The sequence below is a fragment of the Bos grunniens genome, chromosome 10 (assembly GCF_055505025.1).
Source record: "Bos grunniens cultivar Pamir isolate PY7600 chromosome 10, Bosgru_T2T1.0, whole genome shotgun sequence".
Lineage (NCBI taxonomy): Eukaryota > Metazoa > Chordata > Mammalia > Artiodactyla > Bovidae > Bos > Bos grunniens.
In genome coordinates, this window is record NC_141174.1 from 96709913 (window position 1) to 96729962 (window position 20050).

General features: G+C 50.7%; 1 protein-coding gene across 1 annotated transcript in view; it reads left to right on the forward strand.

Annotated features, from left to right (window-relative positions):
- Window positions 1–1430: 1430 nt before the first annotated feature.
- HRH2 (histamine receptor H2) overlaps window positions 1431–20050 on the forward strand; it is a 49811-nt gene continuing 31191 nt past the window's right edge. The window contains exon 1 of the mRNA XM_086319021.1: window positions 1431–1571. The gene's annotated coding sequence lies outside the window, so the exon portion shown is untranslated. The remainder of the gene's footprint in view (window positions 1572–20050) is intronic.

Below are 20050 nucleotides of genomic sequence, written 5' to 3' on the forward strand. Positions count from 1 at the left end.
CCCCTGGAGGAGGACATGGCAACCCACTCCAGTATTCCTGTCTGGAGAACCCCATGGACAGAGGAGCCTGGCGGGCTACGGCCCAGAGTTGCAAAAGAGTCACACATGACTGAAGAGACTCAACACACACACACACACACACACACACACACACACACACATTACTTTGTGAATTGTTGGTGAGCAGGAGTAAAGTCTGTGAGACCAGCTTGGCGGCTTTTTCTGTCATTCCAAGACACTGTTGACTTGGATACACCATCTACAACAGCCTCCCCCAAAAGCTGTGACCTCTGAGCTCCAGGGAACTATAACCTTAGTCTCTGCATCTCAGCACACATATAGCCTTGGGGCGGGGGTGGGGGGTGGGGGTCCACAGCGACAGAATGACTTGGGGTGGTGTGTCAGTCAGCAGCAGCACATACCCGAAACTTAGACTCAGCAGAACCAGCTCCCTTTCCCCCTGCTTTGTCAAGCTTCTGCAGAAACTCCCCTCCACGTATCAGATGGGGCAGCCCCTCTGACTGCCTGCCTCACTTACACTGGGTTAGCAACCCAGGCCTGGCACAACCCTCACCACCCTGCCCACCCAGGCTCCACTCTACCAAGGTCTGCTGGGTTAGCATAGCAGCCTTGATACTTGGATCTGTAATAGAGGCTTTCTCCCATTGGGCCTCTATGTTTTCATCTGAAAGGCGGGTGTTATTTTCCCTACTCCAAGAGCCCTTTTCCCCAAGACTCTCCTTCCTACCTTTTCTCTCTCTCCATCTCTCCCTTCAACTAGAACAAGTCCACTCTGGGGATTTCTGAAACTCCACTGATTTTTTTTTTTTAATTAATAACCCCTTAACAGATTTCTCTGTGCCCTTAAGCCTCAGGCACTCTTTGTTTCCAGTCCAGATCCCAGAATTGTCCAGACTTTGCCCCTGAAACTAGTTCTTCCTCTCTCTTCTAGCTTGATTCCAGGGTGGCTGAGAGCTGGACACCCAAGGGTAGCGGGTGCCACCTGATCCCATGGGTCTAGCCCTCCCAGGGCAGGCTGTCCAGCTGTGGGCAGAAACCAGCGCTGGACCACAGTCAGGAGTCCCCTTCCTCTTAGCCAGGGAAGGCACAGCTGGAATCTGGGTCCCAGGCCAGGCAGTGGGGGGAGCGGGCGGGAGGGAGGGGGGAAAGTGAGGGAAAGAGGGGGGAGCGTGACCAAAAAAAAGACAAAAGGGAAAGTGTCAGAGGCAGAGAGAGAAGGAAAGAAGGTCCAGGAGAAAGCAAAAGACAGCGTGGGAGAGTGTGGGAGAGGCAGGAAAGCCAAGGAGGAGAGGACGTGAGTGTGTGCGTGCGCCGTAGAGGAAAGAGACGAGAGAGAGGGAGAGAAGGAGGCTTGGAGAGGGAAGGAAGGGAAGGAGAGAGCGGGAGCCAGGAGCAGCGAGCTGGGGGCGGAGACGAGGAAGTGGGTGCGAGGCGCAGGGCGAGGGCGGGCGGGGAGCGCCGCCCGCTCCATCCCTGCCCGGAGCGCAGCCGGCGCGGGCGCAGGACGGAGGCGAGCCCGAGCGGAGCCACCTCGGCGGCAACACCTCCAGGTAACGCGGCCGCCGTCTCCCCGCCGGGCCTGGGCGCGGGGCGGGGTCCCCGGGCAGGCCCTGGAGGAGAGGAGGCGCGCCCCTGACGGCTGCCCCCGGCTCCCCGTCGCCGGCTTGACCCTGACCCCAGGTTCGAGCCCCGGCCCGTCCGCGTGCGGGCTGTGACTGACCTTGGACCAGTCCCTTTGCCGGCGAGACTCAGTTTCCTTTTGTGACTCGCGGGGGTGGCGCCCTGGGAACGTGGCAAGCGCGGGATGCAGCCCCGGTGGGTCTGCGGTGGTGCTCTGGGCGCGGGATCGCGCGGAAGTCCCCGCTGCCCCCGTGGGGATGGATTTGGAAAACCCACTTTCGCAGAAACAGCCCGTGTTTTGTCCCTATGTCTGGGCGCTGGCGTTTTCTCAGAGCGTTGTCTGTGGGCGCAAGGCACGACTTTCTGCTTAAGGAAAGCCGGTAGAGGGCAGGGGGTGGGCAGGGAGGAGGGTCCCAGCTCCTTAGGGAGCCTTCGCCCTCCTGGACTGTCACCCCGATGCCCGGGAGCGAGGACCTGGAACCGGGAGCTTCTGGACAGCGAGCCTCCAGGATGCAGCCGGGCAGGTGGCCTCGGCTTGGAGGCTTGGAAACGCAGTTCTGCCGCCTAAGGCGTGCAGCTGACCTTGAGCGTGGGAACCTCAATTTCTTCCCCCATGAATAGGGCCAGACTCAAGGATAAGAAGGTGGGGCAGGCAGGTACCTGCGGGTCGTGGTATTCCCAGCGGCAGCTGTCATATCCTAACTCCGGAGCCCAGAGTCCTGGCTCTGGTTGCCTCCTGAATACTCATTTGTATGTGCCAGATCCGTCCTGGTCTCCTTTGCCAGAGCTGGTTAGTGGTCCAGCTGGGCATGAAGCAGTGCCCAGGGAATGAGGAGGTGGGGTGTCAGGAAACCCCTCCCCAACCCAGATACAACATCCTGGTGGTTATTTTAAACGTGCAGCCTTTAAGGTGACAGCTTATATCCAGTAAAGACTCCTGAGGGACGCTCTCAGAGCCTCAGTTTCCTTATTTGTAATAGAAAGTCATGAATTCCTCCCTGTTCGTGAGATTCCTGTTGTTGGAGGTTATGTAAAGCAATTAGTAAATGATATTTATTGACGCCTCTGACCCTGAGTTATGAGGAGAATTGAATAGAATGAAAAAAGAACATTTCTTTTGCACCTGCCAGGCCTGGTAACTCAGTGAGTGATGTATATGGTATTGGCTATAGTCATGGCAATAATCGGGAAGCCAGTGCCATTAAATTCCAGTTTACAGAAAACCAAGGTTCACAGCGTCTGTGATTTCCACAGCGTCACACTAGTGGGAAGTGCCTGCCCTGGGGTTGGCCCCAGTCCTGCCTGATCGTAGAGTGCTTCTCAGAGCATCAAACTGCGCCCCAAATCTGGTGGTGGATGGCGTTCCTGGCACCTGGTTAGTTGCGTGCTTGTTGCCTGGTTTCTTGTGACACACGTGTTAGGAAGAGGTGATTATGTTAATCGCTAGAGAAAGTGAGTCTGAACTCTGGCTGTGGTGTGTGTTGAGGGGTGCCTTTGCCAGGCGATTTCTCCAGAAGTCTGGAAGGAAGGAAGGTCACGACCCAACTCCACACGGGAAGCAGACACCAGGCTGACTCACTCTATCCCGCCAACTTCTTTTCCTTCTCCTGCCACCTCATCCCAGTTCACCTCACCTCCGTTCCCCTCAACCTCGGCTGCCTCTCCAGGTCACAAGAGCAATCTTCCTTCTGCATCCTCTCATGATGACTAATGGAACCGACCGTCCGGGCTGAGTTGTCTGAGGGGAAAACAAATCCAGCTGTGGTCCAGCTCCGCCAGGGCCCCAGAGAATCAGAAACAGGATTGGGTCACAATCTCAAGGATTTAGCTCAGCTTCTGGAGAATGTCTATGATGATGGGAAAATGGACACCCTGCTCTGGGGAAATGGGTGTTGTGGCCGGCTGGAGAGGTTCCTTTGCCAAAAATGCTCTAAGAGAAGAGGAGGACATCCAAACAAGATGATGGGAATATAAGCCAAGGCTCAGCTGGAAAGAGATTCATCAACAGAGAGGACCTGAATGTTTGAAAGTAGGAAATCAACTGAGGAAACTATGGAACAGTCAGGTGGCTAATAAAAATGGACAGTTTTTTTTTTATGATAAATTTTATGTTATCTGTATTTTACCACAGTATAAAAACACTTGAAATTATAGTTGATTTACAACATAGTATTAATTTCTGCTGTTATAGCAAAGTAATTCAGTTATACGTATATATATATATATATATATTTTTTTTTTTTTTTAGAGAGAGAGAGACATTCTTTTTTCAAATATTCTTTTCCATCACGGTTTATCATAGGCTCCTGAATACGGTTCCCTGTGCTGTGCAGTAGGACCTTGTTTACCCATTCTATATGTAACAGCTTACACCTGCTAATCCCATCCTCCCACTGCTCCCCACCTCAGCCGCTTCCTCTGGGCAATCACCAGCCTGTCCTCTATGAGAAATGGACAGCTCTTCATGGATGGGACAGAGAAGGCAATGGCACCCCACTCCAGTACTCTTGCCTGGGAAATCCCATGGACGGAGGAGTCTGGTAGGCTGCAGTCCATGGGGTCGCGAAGAGTCGGACACGACTCTGCGACTTCCCTTTCATGGATGGGGACATGCATATGTATAATATGTGGCGTCACAAATTGGTGGCAAGTACTTAGAAAAAAGACTGGAAGGATGTAAGTCAAACGGCATTAACAGTGTTTGCCCGTGGGAGATTTATTCCCCCTTTATAATTTATGAACTTTCCAGATTTTATGCAGGGAACATATACTATAATAATTAGTGGACAGAGAACTGTCTGACTTTTAAGGACCATCTACCCCACCCACTCCCACCTCTTCCTGGCCAGCACCCAGGACACGGCTGGGGTATGGAGGCCTGTCAGCAATAGAGACACCTCTGTATTGAGGCCTGGCAGGCATCTTAGAAGGAAGAAGGAATACTAAATTTTTAATACCGCCAACATCTGGCATTAGTTACATTTTTACTGTGTGCTCGTGGTAAAGCTGCGAGGCAGGTGCTAGCGAGAGCCCCATTTTTCAGAGAAGACACCAAGAATGAGATACCTTCAGCCACTTCCCCAGTCACACAGGGTCCAAACCCAGGCCACCCAAACTCAGAGTCTGCACTCCTAGCTGCAGTCAGGAAGGGTCAACAGATGCCATCGGTTGGCATCTTAGTACTTATCACAGAAACCCTGGGGGAGGCAGTGCTCCTCTGCACTTTCCAGGGGAAGAAATGACTCAAGAAATCCCCTGGCGGTTCGGTGGTGACGACTCAGTCTCTCACGTGGGGGCCCAGGGTCAGTCCCTCTTAGGAGAACGAAGATCCTGCGAGCTGTGGGGCATGCCCCCCAAAATTAAATCAAGTTCCTTTTTAAAAGAAAAGAAATGGCTCCGCAGTGACCTCTGAAGTGCTAGGCCTTGTGCTACGGACCCAAAGGCACATAAGGTGTCGTCCCCACACAGACGTGGGGAGAGCGGTGTGTGAACTGTGTCCGTGGGGCTTTCCTAGTGGGTGTGGAGAATTGTTTTAGGCACCGTGGGGCCTCAGAGGAGGAAGAACGGAGGCTCTCAGACAACATGGTATCTGAAATGGTTCTGGAAGGATTAGCAAGACCCCACCAGGTGAGCAAGACAGGCTAGAACAGTGGTTCTCAACTGGGCACAGTTTGGCCGCCCAGGGACATTTATCAACATATGGAGATAGTTTTATTATCACAGCTGGGGGTGAGGAGGTGTACTGGTATCTAGTTGGTAGAGGGTGAGGATGCTGCCAAACATCCCACAACGCACAGGATGGCCCCCACAACAGAGAATTCACCTGTCCAAAATGTCAGCGGTACTGAGTACCAGGGTACAGAAACCCTGGAACGGAAGAGAAGGGCCTTCCTGAATAGGGTTGGCCCATTCCGGGCGTCCACGGATATTTAGCAAGTGCCACCTTGGAGCCCGTGATGGCACTCCTGGCCTCCCTGCTGCCACTCTGCCCCCACCACCAGCCAGAGTGGTCTTTAAAAAAAAAAAAAAAAACATGAAAGCTTTATAGAGATATAATTCACCTGCCATAACATTCAAATATACAAGCCAGTTGCTTTGAGTATATTCATAGAGCTGTGCAGCCATGACTGCTATCTGATTCCAGAGCATTTTCATCACCCCAAAGAGAAACTTTGTACACATTGGCTGTGACTCCATATCCCCCACCCCCACCCCCACAAATCACTGATCTACTTCATGTCTCTCTGGCTGTGCTTATTCTGGAGATTTTGTGTCAGTGGAATCATGCAACATATGACCTTTTGGGTCTGGTGTATTTCGATTAGCATAGTGTCCTCAAGGCCCATCTATCTTGTAGCATGTGTCAGTACTTCACCGCTTTTCATGGCTCAAATAGTTTTCCATTCCATGGATAGACCAAATTTTGTTTATCCAATCATCAGTTAATGGTTGATGGGTAATTGGGTCTTTTCTACCTTTTTGGCTATCATGAGCAACACTGCTCTGAACAGTTGTGTACAGGTTCTGTCAGGACATAAATTTTCATTTCTCTGAGGTATATACCTAGAAGTAGAATTATCAGGTCATATGATAACACTAGGTTTAACCCTTTGAAGAAGCGCCAGAATGTTTTCCAAGGCAGTGGCACCATCTTACCTTCCCACCAGCCCTGTTTGAGGTTTCCAGTTTCTTCCCATCCTCACCAGTGCTTGTGATCTGACTTTTGGATCCTAGCCATGCTAGTGGGTGTGAAGTGATATCATTGTGGGTTTGATTTGCATTCCCCTGATGGCTAATGAATTTGAACAGCTTTTTGGGGTGCTTCTTGGCCATTTGTGTATCTTATTTGCAGCACTGTCTTTTCAGATCAGCTTTAAAAGTTGGTTGCATGCTTCCCTTGCTTAGACCAAATGACAAACCCCACAGCACAGTACCAGGCCTGCACGACAGGGCCTTGTGCCCGTCTTTAAGTGCATCTGCCCTCACTCTGCTATGGCCAAGCCGACCTCAAAGCAGCAAGCCCGTTGCTGTGCAAGTCCTTTGCAGGGGGTTTCCCCTACCCCCCACTGCCACCCCATCCTCCTTTGCATGGGGAGCAGGTCTGGGGTCAGCCTCAGAAAGAGCTTCCCTGTTCTCTTGGTCTCAAGGGCCTTCCCTGACACCCCCCGCCCCAGGCTTTTTCTATCCCCTCTCAAGGTTTCTTTTGAGTATCCTTTTTAGTATCTTATAAAATCCAGAAGAACTGGCCTCCTGTGTGACCCTGGGCAAGTGGCTGCCCCTCTCTGGGTCCTGGCTGCGCCATCTGAAAACAGACACGGGTATATGAACTGGCTGACCTCATAGGGCCTTTCTAACTCTGCCCTTCATTGATGCCAGCTTCCCTGTGGTAGCTCTGCCAGGAGGCGCCGGCCTGGCGCCATGGCAGTGAGAGAAAGGTGGCTAGAGCCAAGTTAGTCACGGATCGTAGCAGGCAGCGTGGCTGATTATCACCAGCCCCGTGGGGACAGTCTCCAGGAGCATGTGGCAGCCAGGAACAGTAGGAAGAATTGTCAACAGGTCTGCCCAGGTCTCTACCTTGGCCACTTTCAGCTCTAGAGTCACCCACTTTCCCCAGGAGAGTAATCTTCTAACCTCCAAACCCTCTCTGAGCATAAGAGCCATCTGGCCCCCTCACTCAGTCACTTAACAAACACTTCCTGGTGGTCTGCTTGTGCCTAGTCCTGGGCGCTGCCCCGAAGACATTCAGACAGATGAGTGCCACCCCTGCCCAAAGACTCAGGTGTCGTGGGGGAGGCAGGCTTGTAGCCAACAGCAGGACAAAAGCAGCCCTGAAGTTGCGAGTAGACCTTAGAGACTGGAATACCCACTGCCCTGGCGGGGAAGCAGGAGGATTTTCAGAGCTGGGTGTGGGGGTGAACGGGAGTGCAGCAGGTAGGCAGAGTGTCTGTGTATTAAAGGCATAGAAAGAGGTGTGGAGACATGGCTGCAAAGCCTCCAGGTGTGCTCAGGGCATTCAGAGCAATTAGGTTTTGCCTGAGGCTCCGGGGACAGTGGAAGGAGGTAACAGAGGATTCGATTTGCCGAGATCCTGATCATGGAAAGCCTGCAGTGCCAAGCAGAAGACTGTGGACTTAGCCCTGGAGGCTGCAGGAGCCAGGAAGAGATCGGAGGCTGAGGATAGAGACCATCAGGTTGCACTTTTGAAAAGTGCCCTTTCCCTAAACAGCACAGAGGCCAGGGTGCTGGGGAGCGAAGGGGAGACCAGGCACCCCGTCTGGATACCCTCGCTCTTTCCAGATGAGCAGAAATGAAGGCTGGAGCACTGCCGCTGGAGGGAAGGGGCAGAGCCTAAAGCCGTTTGGCAGACAGAAGCCCCCGAAGGAGATCGGGGAGTCTAAATAATGAACGACACGGGAAATGCCAAGGCCAGCCTCCCAGGCTGCTGTGATGGGGAGGCATGGGAGCTGTGCGAGCTGGCCCGTAAGGGTGGCGTTTTCCTGGTGGCTGAGACACGACCACAGAGGCAGAGGTAGAGGGTGTCCAGACTGAGGGGTTGGGTTGTGCAAAGGCACAGAAGTGTGAGACTGTGGAGAGTGAAAGGAAGGCTGAAGCTTTCTGGGTGGTTGAAGCACAGGGTGTGATAAGAGGGGAGGGGAAACAGGCTGGGGAGGGCAGAAGGGGCAGACACTCTGGCCTCTGAAGGCTGTAGGAGTCCCAGCTATGGCACCTCTGCCCATCCCTTCCAGACGCAGAGCACTCACTACCCCGGAGAAAGCCCATTGCTAGATTCAATCACCCCTCTTCTGGACCACACTCCCAGGGCAGAGGTGGGTAAATGTCAGATCCCCCCGCCCCCGCAACCCTGAACAACTGACCGATGGATTTGGTCTAGGGCAGAATTTGCAAAGCTGTATGAAAGGCGGGAGGGTGGTTAGAAAAGCAACCAGATCCTGGGGGCCGACCTTGCTCTCCGAGAGCGCCAGGAATGTGCCAAGGTCCTAGACGCCTGCTGGTGGAGGACTTTCGCAGAAAACTGTAAGATTTTTTTTTTAAGCCGTTATTTTAAAATGAGATTTCATTGAAAAGTTTGGGTCTTCTATTTATTTTTTTCAAAGACTGTATATATTTTCAGATCTTCCTTCCTTCCTTTCTTTCTTTTTAAATATGTATTTGGCTACTCCAGATCTTAGTTGCAGGCACAGGATCTTCAATCTTTGCTTCTAGGACTGCAGGGTCTAGTTCCCTGGGCAAGGACTGAACCCAGCCCCCCTGCATTTAGTGGTAAAGAACCCGTTTGCCAATGCAGGAGATGTAAGAGACACAGGTTCAACCCCAGGGTGGGGAAGATCCCCTGGAGGAGGGCATGGCAACCCACTCCAGTATTCTCACCTGAAGATCCCCATGGACAGAGGAGCCTGGTGGGCTACAGTCCATGGGGCTGCAAAGAGTTGGACGCTGAAGCAACTTAGCATGCACACACCCTTGCCTTAGGAGCATGGAGTCTTAGCATTGACCCACCAGGGAAGTCCCCTAGATGTTTTATTTTAAAGCCAGAAGTACTCACTTAAGGGCTTCCCTGGTAGCTCAGTTGGTAAAGAATCCGCCTGCAATGGGGGAGACCTGGGTTTGATCCCTGGGTTGGGAAGACACCCTGGAGAAGGGAAAGGCTACCCACTCCAGTATTCTGGCCTGGAGAATTACATGGACTCTATAGTCTATGGGGTCACAGAGAGTCGGACACGACTGAGCGACTCTCACTTACTCACTTAAACATCATATTTCCCGTTTCTCCTGTAGACTGTGGTGATCCCATGGCACTGGGCCCTTACTGACCACAGGGTCCTTCCCTCTGGCCCACGTCCCGATCTGCTCTCTGAGTCAACACGCTTGCACACCCCACAGTCCCAGAGGATGTAGACTGTTCATACACAGCCTGCCTGGGTCAGGAGGCCCTCGGACCTAGGAGGTCTGAACAGCCTCCTAGTTTTCTCTGCCCTAGTACCTTCCCTTGCCCTGCATTCCCTGACAGGTCCTGGGAGCATCATTGTCAGGCGAGGCTCCATGGTAAAAGTAGGGCTGGTGGAAAGAGGGTGGGTCTGGGATCTGATTTGGCTTTTTGGAAAGCCCTGCAATCCACAGGGCCTGTCAGTCACAGACATGCTGGTGGACTCGTTCCAGCAAGACCCCAGCTGACTTGATTCACCCCTGAGTCATTCCCAGTACAGACTCCTTTGTTTAAGCAGTACCCTGCCCCTATTTGGGGAAATACCGCCTTTTGCTAAAGGTTTATTAGATAGCTAAGACTTTTTCTTCTCACTTTTTCATTAAACACTGATATGGCTCAGAAGTACAATATACAAAGGTGTGTGCATGCTTAGTCACTCAGTCATGTCTAACTCTTTGCGACCCCATGGACTGTAACCCGCTAGGTTCCTCTGTCCGTGGGGATTCTCCAGGGAAGAATACTGGAGTGGGTTGCCATGCTCTAGTCCAGGGGATCTTCCCAACCCAGGGATTGAACCCAGGTCTCCTGCATTGCAGGCAGATTCTTTACCAGCTAAGACACCAGGGAAGCCCATACAAAGGTACATGATATAATATACAAAGGCTCCGTCTACCTTGCCCAAAAGAGGGGGTCAATTTTATTTTGTTGCAATGTATCTTTTCAGATTTTCTTCATGAAAAATGCATACACTTCATATATAAACACATGCATGCATACTAAGTCACCTCAGTCGTGTCTGACTCTTTGCGACGCTATGGACTGTAGCCTGCCAGGCTCTTCTGTCCATGGAATTCTCCAGGCAAGAATACTGGAATGGGTTGTCGTGCCCTCCTCCAGGGGATCTTCCCGACCCAGGGGTCGAACCCATGTTTCTTCCATCTCTTGCATTGGCTGGTGGGTTCTTTACCGCTATCACCGCCTGGGAAGCACCATATATAAACACATGTTTACATATATATGGTGTATTCTCACCTTTGATATAAGGAGAATATATTAGATACACTTCTGCATCTTCCTGTTGCTTTTTAGTCTCAGTAGGGTTAATTCTCAAGTGTAGAAGATTTTGAATAAGGAGATACAGAAGAAAACAGTAACAAAAAATTGTATCACCATCTGAAGAAAGCCACTATTACCATCCAGCCTTCCCTTCTAGACATAAACTTTATTTGTTGTGTTTCTCCCCAGCCGGTTAACAGGGTAGAAGTTCACAGTTACAGTCATCCTCTGTATACAATCTGAATCCTACTGTTTTACTACTTAAATATAAGCATTTCCCCTTATTTCATAGTTTCCAAAATGTGATAGCAACAGCTCTAGTAATTCCATTAGGACATAATTTACGCCTCTGTTCTTCCAGTTTTGAACATATAAAAGTCATCTGCAGCATCACCTGTCATAAATAATACAGTTAAGCCTACAGTTTGTGTGTATTTGGAATTGTGTTGAGTGAGCATCTTCAGAAAGCCTGCATCCGGAGTAGAAGCCAGGCAGCAGTCATTTGGTCCCCCAGGGCTGGGGGCTGGGAGCATGTAGCTGAGGGAGGGGCTGTGGGCCGGGCCTTGGGGGGTTGAAGGGACCCGGAGGCCAGCGGGCAGCTGGAGGGAGGCAGGCTCTTGTCCCAATTGTGCGAGTGTTTGTGCATCTGTAGAGCACTCACTTGCGCTCAGCACTTAGTGGTCTCTGGAGCGTCACACACGTTTGCCCAGCTACTCCTCACAACAGTCAGATAACGGAAAGATTCCTTGTATTTCCATTGTGCCAGGTGAGGAATCTGAGGTGGGAGAATCCAAGTCCCTGCTCCCTATGGCCGCATAAAGAAGCAGTGGTGCCAGAACGTGGCCCAGGTCACTGGTCCTGGAGGCACCTTGCTCTTAACCCCCTACCAGCCACCCTTGTGTGTTTGGGACTAGTATCCCCCTTTTGCAGAAAGGGAAACTGAGGCTCAAGGCAGAGCTGCCTGGCTAACGGTGCCTCCCTGGCAAGTAGCAGAGCTGGGATCCAAACCTGTGGCAGCTGCTGGGAAAGACCTTATTTGTATCAGGGCTGAGCTGGGGAGAGGTGAGAGGCAGGCTGGGAGGAGAAGCCTCTGACCCGCACATGGTCCCAGCCAGCCGTGGAGACTGTGCAGGGCTGCCCAGGAGCTGCCCCTGTGCTCAGACCTTCCAGACGAAGACGTGTTTACCTGGGTGCCTTCTCTTGCAGGAGGGCAGGCAAGAAGACCAGAGAATGGCCAGGGGGCAGGGAGAGATATTTACCAAGGGGCCACCACGTCTCTAGCATCCCGCTGCCTTCACATTTCATCTTGCCAGCATCGCATGCTGTGGTTTTATGCTCATTACAGATGGGAAAACTGAGCCTCCGACAGGTTCCTGGTTCCTCTCCACTACACCGTGTTAGCTTCCTGGGTTGAATGAAATACTCAAGCATGGCAAGTGGCCCTGAGTGCCCTGGGGTGGACTTGGATGGTCAGTTGTCTCAGATAACAACCATCCCATCACACGGTGAATAGATTGGCTTTTTAGTTCTCCTTCAGACTTTCTCCTTTATTTAAAGAAAGTTATCAGTTAGGTGCTAATGTGTCTTTAACACCTTTGTAGCACAGCCTTTCTAACCAGGAGAGGGTTAGGCTGGCTTTTCAGGCAGCAGCAGCTACATGGAATTTAATAACATCAGCTCTGTTTCCACTGCCTTTGTTTTCAGGGTAGCCTATTTGAGGGAAAGTGATCCTGGTGGTTATTGTAATAATAAGACAAAATTCCTTTTGCAATTCATTCCATCACTTTAAAGAAAAATGTTAAGTACAAAATAGAACTGGTGTATTTTGTGGGTTTGGCAAAATCATGGAGTTGGTCCATGAATGCATGAAGTTTGGAAATATAGGAGGCTTCAGACAGGGTATGCTGTTTGCAATTGGAAACTGAGAGGGCCCTTCCCTCCTCTGGCCAGCTGTGTGACCTCAGCCCAGGCATTCGGCATGTCCGAGCCGTCTTTGCAAAGTGTAGTAATAGTGACTGCCCTGGCAGCCCCGCAGGGAGTTCTCCTGCAAGACTGGAGGGTGTGGAAAGTGGGGGAGGGCAGAGAGGATTACCTAAGATAACCAGTGTGTAAATGTTCCTGGCAAGCCTTCGCTGTTTGCTGTGGATATCTTTAAGGTGACCCAGTGAGCTGCAGGACTTTCGCCTTGTAAGAGCAAGCTATGTGCCCTGCTGGGAGGGCAACACCTTGCTGAAGTGAGGCTGGGGGGAAGAACAGAGAGGAAGGAACATGCATATTGGGCGGTGGTTCTGGTGCCCAGCTCTACTGTCACCGCTGATGGTGATGCCCGTCGTGGTGATGTGATGGTGGTGGTGGTGATTCTGGTGAGGGCAGTACTGGCAGTGACAAGGACTGTGAGGTGTTCAGTGGAGGGCCTGAGGACTTTTGTATCACCGAGAAGCAACAAGTCAGGGGCTCTGTGAGGCTGTCCAGAAAAAGGGACTTAGATTTGTCCTCTGGGGCTTCATAGCCTTTCAGTAGCCTACAAAAATGTCTGCAAACACACACACAGATACACACACGTACACACACACACATACATACACACATACACATGCATATACACACACACATACATACACACACAGGTACACACACACATACACACACACACACACACACACACACACACAATACCAGATCTAAAATGCAAAAAAAAAAAAAAAACCCACAAAATTACAAATATTTGTTTAATTGACAATTTACGACAGCTAGTCAGTGGCAGCTCCTTATACTAAACAGCTAAATATAAATCCTATTTTCTATGGAATGTGTTCTAGGAGTATTCTAATGCATTCGGTATGCAATGTGGGGGTGTGCTTCCAAATGAAAGAGTAGGTAGGATTCTATAAGGTTTTTTAAATGGCCACAATTGGCAAATAATTTATAAGCTAGTAAGCCGCCATCCCTGGAGGTATGCAGGGCCATCGGGGATGATTGCCTCTCTGGGATGCTATAGGAGGGGTTCCTGAGCACCAGATGACCACTGAGTGTTGTTTCTACCCAGAACCCTCTTATTTTAATTAGTCTGGGAGTTTGTGATTCTTTCCCTCCCACCCCCTCCAGACACGCACACACATCAAATTGTTACAAGAAACTTTTAAGATATTCTAAGCCCATCTTCCCTCTTTTCTGCTGAGGAAACTGGCGGTATAAAACCTGTGGGAGGTAACAGAGCAAGTCAGAGTCACACCAGGGACTCAGACTCAGGTTTCAAATTCCCTGCCCAGTGCCCTCTCTACCCAGCCTCTGCACCCCATGGAGTTTTGTCCTGGGTGGCAGAGATTTGGGTCCCCCTGCAAACACTGGCAATACAGGGTATCATCTCCCCCAGAAGAATCAAGGTAGAATTTTCATTTGGCCCCATCCAATGCCTGTCTTGGAAAGTACCCCCACCCAGACCTTCCCCACACTTGTTACCTCGAGTCTGGTCATGGACTTTGATCAGGTTATAAAGCACCATAAACTTCAAGTTCCTCATCTATAAAGTGGAGGTAAATAATGGTGTCCATGTAGGAAGGCTGTTGCAGAGAGATTAAATGGGATTAAGTATGTAAATATCAGTTCTTAGAGCATTGCCTACACTTTCAAAGCACCCCACAAATGGGGTATTATCTTGCAATGATGGTTGTTTTCAGTATGCATCAGTCAACCCAATAAATATTAATCGAGCCCCCATTAAGTGCCTGTTAGGGAACAAAAAATTGATCCTGGCCTTCATGATGCTTGTGTTCTATTTAGGAGAGAGATACAGTGAACAAATAGGGAAAAAAAGAAAAAAGTGCCAAAAAAAATTGGCTCTCTCTGTGGAGTGAAATATGGTGAGGGTTCAAGGAGCTGCTCCAGGGGTCACGAAGGATGCCCTCCACAGAACTGATTTTTGAGCCAAGATGCCAGTGTCCACATCAGCAGCAGATCAAAGCAGAGGCCTGAGGAGGAGACTGTGAATGCCCAAGGCTCTGGGGCAGGGTCAGAGTGCCGGGTACCCAGTGAGTCCTGAGGCCGAGGAAGGAGGTCAGAGAGATGGGGCATGGATCCCGGGGGGGAGAATGTCTTGTGAGCCAAGGAGCGTGTGTGAGGCACAGTGTGGATGAGACAGGAGCAAGAGGGCAGTGCTGGAGACCAAAGGGAGCAGCAGAGATGCCTGCTGACAACTGTCACGGAAGTCCAGACAAGAGATGGTGCTGGCCTGGACTAGGGCAGGATGGCAGCAGCCAAAGAAAGTAGTCTCATCCAAGAGGTGTGTATTTCAGAGGGAAAATCCATCAACTTTGCTGATGGGTTGAATGTTGGGAATGAAGGAAAGACAGTGGTCCAAGATGATGCTTGAATATGTAGCCTGAGCCCCAAGGTGGATGAAGGGGAAACAGAGGCTAGAAAAGAGACTCAGAGATCCTCCTTTCCTAAGTGTCCTCAGTGTCCAGAACAGGAAAACTTGATGGAGCCCGAAAGCATGTCGGTGGTTGCCGGGAACCAGAGACAGGGAGTGATTGCTTAACGGGTGTCGGCTCCCTTCAGGGTGATGACCATGTTTGAAAACCAAGTGGAACTGGTAGTTACACAACATTATGAATGGGCTGAGTGCCATTGAACTGCGCACTTTGATCTTATGTGCCCTTCACCTACATGGAAAAAAAAAAGGGGAAATAGAGATGCTCCTAAACAACAATGACCAAGGGAATTTGTTGTCATCCGATGTGGCTTCAGCTGCCCACATCAACCGTTGGCAGAGGCCAGGCAGATGGCCTGGGGTCTCTCACTGAAAAGAAAACACCTCAGCAAGAACTGGTCACACAAATAGTCAGCAAATAAACCGAATTATATGCATGTCTTAGTTGGCAGGGGGCGGGGCGGCATAGTGGTTGGCTATGGACACTCAGAGACAGTGGAGTTAGATCTGGCTCAAAGCCTTGCCTGCCTCTTTACCAGCTGTGCACCTTTGGACAAGTGACAACGTCTGAAGCTGAGTTTCACAATCTGTCAAATGGGACTCATAATAATCTCTGCCTCACAGAGATATTTGGGGCTTCCTAGGTGATGCGGTAGTAAAGAATCTGCCTGCCAAGGCAGGAAACGCTAGAGATGCAGGTTTACTCCCTGGGTTGGGGAGATCCCTGGGAGTAGGAAATGGCAACCCACTCCAGAGTTCTTGCCTGGAGAATCCCATGGATAGAGGAGCCTGGCGGGCTACAGTTCACAGTCCAGGGAGTCGCAAAGAGTCGAACATGACTGAGCACCGCACAGCAGCCTAGAGATACTAAGCTACCTGTGGGTGCTCAGCAGATGGAAGAGGTCGGTGTTCTGGCTTCCAGCCCAGGTCATCTTCCTGGCACTGTGATGCCCAAGTGATAACAGTCATCACAGGAAAAGGTCCGCTTTGCTGCACCCTGCCTTTCTGGGCTGGTAGACACACATGGGTGGGGCTCTTCTTTGGATGTGCCAACAGCAGCGGTTACAGAACCTGCCCCAAATTCCAGATAATATTTGGGTCCCTTCACCTCTCAGCCTGTGCAGAGGGGGACACTCCCCCATCAAGTGGGCTGCAGTGTTTGGGACAATTTGGGCTTGAGAGCAGAAGTGAAAACAATCCCAGCTTCAGATCCCTGTCAGCTCAGAAGACATGAAATGGTGAAACAAAAACTCAGACCACCAGGAGCCCAAGGCCTTTCTCTCTAATGAACAACCCCAACCAGAAATTGTATACTGCCGTAAGAGGTTTTGCCAAACATCTCGCCTATTGCGGGGAAGGAGTTAGAAATCTATAACCACGAAGATCAAAGACAGCAAAAGAGGAAGTATCTTCTGCTGCGGATGCCCGGGGAACTCACACCATCTCTTTGGAAAGCCTGAAGGGCATAGTTTCTTTCTCTGTAGGAAATCTGAAATAATAGCAACTGAGAACCAGGATTCTGGAGTCAGACAGACGGGGGTTCAAATTCCGACTTTTCGACTTGGTGATATTGAGACTTTGGGCAACCTCACTTTCCTGAACCTGGGTTTCTGCATTTTTAAAATGAGGAAAAGACTCCTTGCCACAGGATGTTGTGGTAAAGCGTGAGTGAGAGGATGTTCAGAGAGCACATAGCCCTAGGCGTGTCGTGAAGCAAGCATCTGACGTATGTTCATGGGTCAGAAGTGCCTCATTGATTGACGGCTGACTGGGATCAAGAGGGTGGTGCCCCACAGCTCTCAAGGCAACCTCGGACCTGTTGATGGAACCTCCAGGGCTGGCCTGCTGCCCTTAGAACTAAATGCAAACTCCTCAGCACTTCCCCCACAGCTACATTTCCCTCCCCACCCTGAGAATTGGCTGGAAAGGTTGGCAGAGACCAGATCATGCAGGGCTAAGGCTTGGCAGCCATTGTCATCTTTATGCAAATGACAGGAGAAGCAATGGGAGGGGCCGGGCCTGACCAGTCCTATCAGTAACTGCGGGAAGAGGGGTCCCTCAGGGTGAGCTTGGAGCAGAGGACTTACTAGTAAGGGGCTCTTGACTGAAGTCAGTCAGTTCTGAGAACTAGTGGCATGTGGGACACTACCCTCTTGATCCCAGTCGGCCATCAATCAATGAGGCACTTCTGACCCATGAACATACGTCAGTCGTGTCTGACTCTTTGTGACCCCATGGACTGCAGCACACCAGGCTTCCCTGTCCATCACCAACTCCCAGAGCTTGCTCAAACTCTTGTCCATAGAGTCAGTGATGCCATCTAACCATCTCATCCTCTGTCGTCCCCTTCTCCTCCTGCCTTCAATCTTTCCCAGCATCAGGGTCTTTTCTAATGAGTCAGCTCTTCACATCAAGTGGGCAAAGTATTGGAGTTTCAGCTTCAGCATCAGTCCTTCCAATGAATATTCAGGACTGATTTCCTTTAGGATGGACTGGTTGGATCTCCTTGCAGTCCAAGGGACTCTCAAGAGTCTTCTCCAACACCACAGTTCAAAAGCATCAATTCTTCTACTCTTGACTGAGTAGACCAAGTGCCAGCCCTGGCCTGGAGCCCCGACGCACCAGGTCCGGCTCTTAAGTGTCACCCGAGCACACAGCCGCCTTTCCTTTGCTGTTGTTCCTTCCACCTGGGTGCCCTCTGTCTGCCCTTCTCTGCTGGTCAAGCCCTGTGGCCTGGCTGTGAGTTTGGCCATAGGTGATGTCTACCCACAGTTGTCAGTGTTCAGTCGCTCAGTCATGTCTAACTCTTTGTGACCCCATAGACTGCAGCATGCCAGGCTTCCCTATCCTTCACAATCTCCCAGAGTTTGCTCAAACTCATGCCCATTGAGTCAGTGATATCATCCAACCACCTCATCCTCTGTCGCCCCCTTATCCACCTGCCCTTGATCCTTCCCAGCATCAGGGTCTTGTCCAGTGAGTTGGCTCTTTGCAAAAGGTGGCCAAAGTATTGGAGCTTCAGCTTCAGCATGAATACCCATGAATATCCCAGGTTGATTTCCTTTAAGATTGACTGGTTTGATCTTCTTGCTGTCCAAGGGATTCTCAAGAATCTTCTTCAGCACCACGATTTGAAATCATCAGTTCTTCAGTGCTCAGCCTTCTTCATGGTCCAACTCTCACATCCGTACATAACTACTGGAAAACCCATGGCACTAACTATAGGTAAAGAGATTCCCAAGGTCCCAAGGGACATATGGTGAAGGAAGTCTTTCCTGCACCCTTGGCTCAGCCCCCATAAACCTCCATGGAAGCAGTCAGTCCCTTTTCACACGTGTCCTTCCTGGACAAGTTGTGTGTCAGTGCAAGAGCACAAAAACACACACGCGTTCCCCCTTTAGAATGTCACACCCCACACATACAGAGAACATTCCACATCAGCCCCAAAGCCTGCAACGGTCCTTTATTTAATTTTAATTTTTTTATTAAAGTACAGTTGATATATGGTATTATGTAAGTTACAGGCATAAAATATAGTGAATCACAGCATTTACAATATATCCTTGTAGCTTATTTATCCATAGTAGTTTGTACTTCTTAATCCACTACCTTTATACTGTCCCTCCCTCCCATCCTTCTCCCTGCTAGTAACCACTAATTTGTTCTCTGTATCTGTGAGTCTGCTTCTTTTTTAGAAAACAGCAAGGAAGTTTCTCAGAAAACTAAAATTAGAGCTACCATATGACCTAGCAATTTCACTCTTGGATATATATCTGAAAAAAAAAAACCCACTAATTTGAAAAGAAACATGTACCCCAATGTTCGTAGCAGCGTTATTTACAGTCGCCAAGGTATGGAAGCAAGCTAAGTGTCTATCAACAGATGAACGGAGAAAGAAGATGTGATACATACATACCATGGAATAGTATTCAGCCATAACGAAGAAAGAAATACTGCCATTTGTAGCAACATGGATGAACTTGGAGGGTATTATGCTGAAGTGAAATAAGTCAGACACAGACAAACAAATACTCTATGATATCACCTATATGTGGAATCTGAGAAATGCGAGAAGTTGGTGCAGTTGTCCTTTTGATGATTGCATTGCATGCTGTCCCAGGGATTTGAACAACATTTCCAGGTCATATGATGAATTCCTCAAAGTGCAACTGCTGGGTCAGTTTGTTTTTTTAGCATTCATGGGGTTTTCCAGGCCCCATAAGATGTTGCCTTCTGCACACACACACCGCTGTCACCTGCCACCACCCACAGCATCACCACAGCATCCTCCCAGTTCCCATAGCCCCTTGCTGCTCCCCACACCCTCCATGGCCCCTGCCCTCATCGCTAGGCAGTGTCTGAACTGCTGGGGGCTGGACCCGCCTCACCCTTTGGGTGCGCCCCCGGGCCCTGCCCCGCATCCCGGGCTCCCAGTGATGGAGTCCCAGAGTGCCACCAGCCTTTCTGAAGTGGCGTGGCCCCCGCCACCTGGTCTCCAGTCACACTGCTCAGCACCTTTGTCTGCAGCCACAGCGGGGCTTGGAAGGCCCGTCTTCCCTCCTTCAAGAATGAGAGTCACCCTGCTGACAAAGCTTCCACTTCTCAGGCCCCTCTGGGACTCCTGAGTGGGTGGCACTCCTGGGGGAGTTGACCCTGGGGCCACCCTCTGATGCCCGCAGCACCCGGTACCATTCGGACGACGAAGTGACGGGGCGATGTTCTGGGGCATTATGGCTCATAAAGACGAGGAACTGCCTACCAGGGACCCAGTGACCCCTGCATCTCATTACTGGCAGTGATAGCTGGGAGTAGCCAGCAGGACCCAGTAAGGCCCCCTGCCACCCTGCAGCCACGCCCCCCCCTGCCCCCTGATGTCCCCGCAGGACTGCTGGACATAAAGCCACCTCTGGCCTTCCAGTTGCATCAATCTCCACTCACCCCCCACCCCCAAGGGCTCCTATGGCTCTGCGGACATCCCC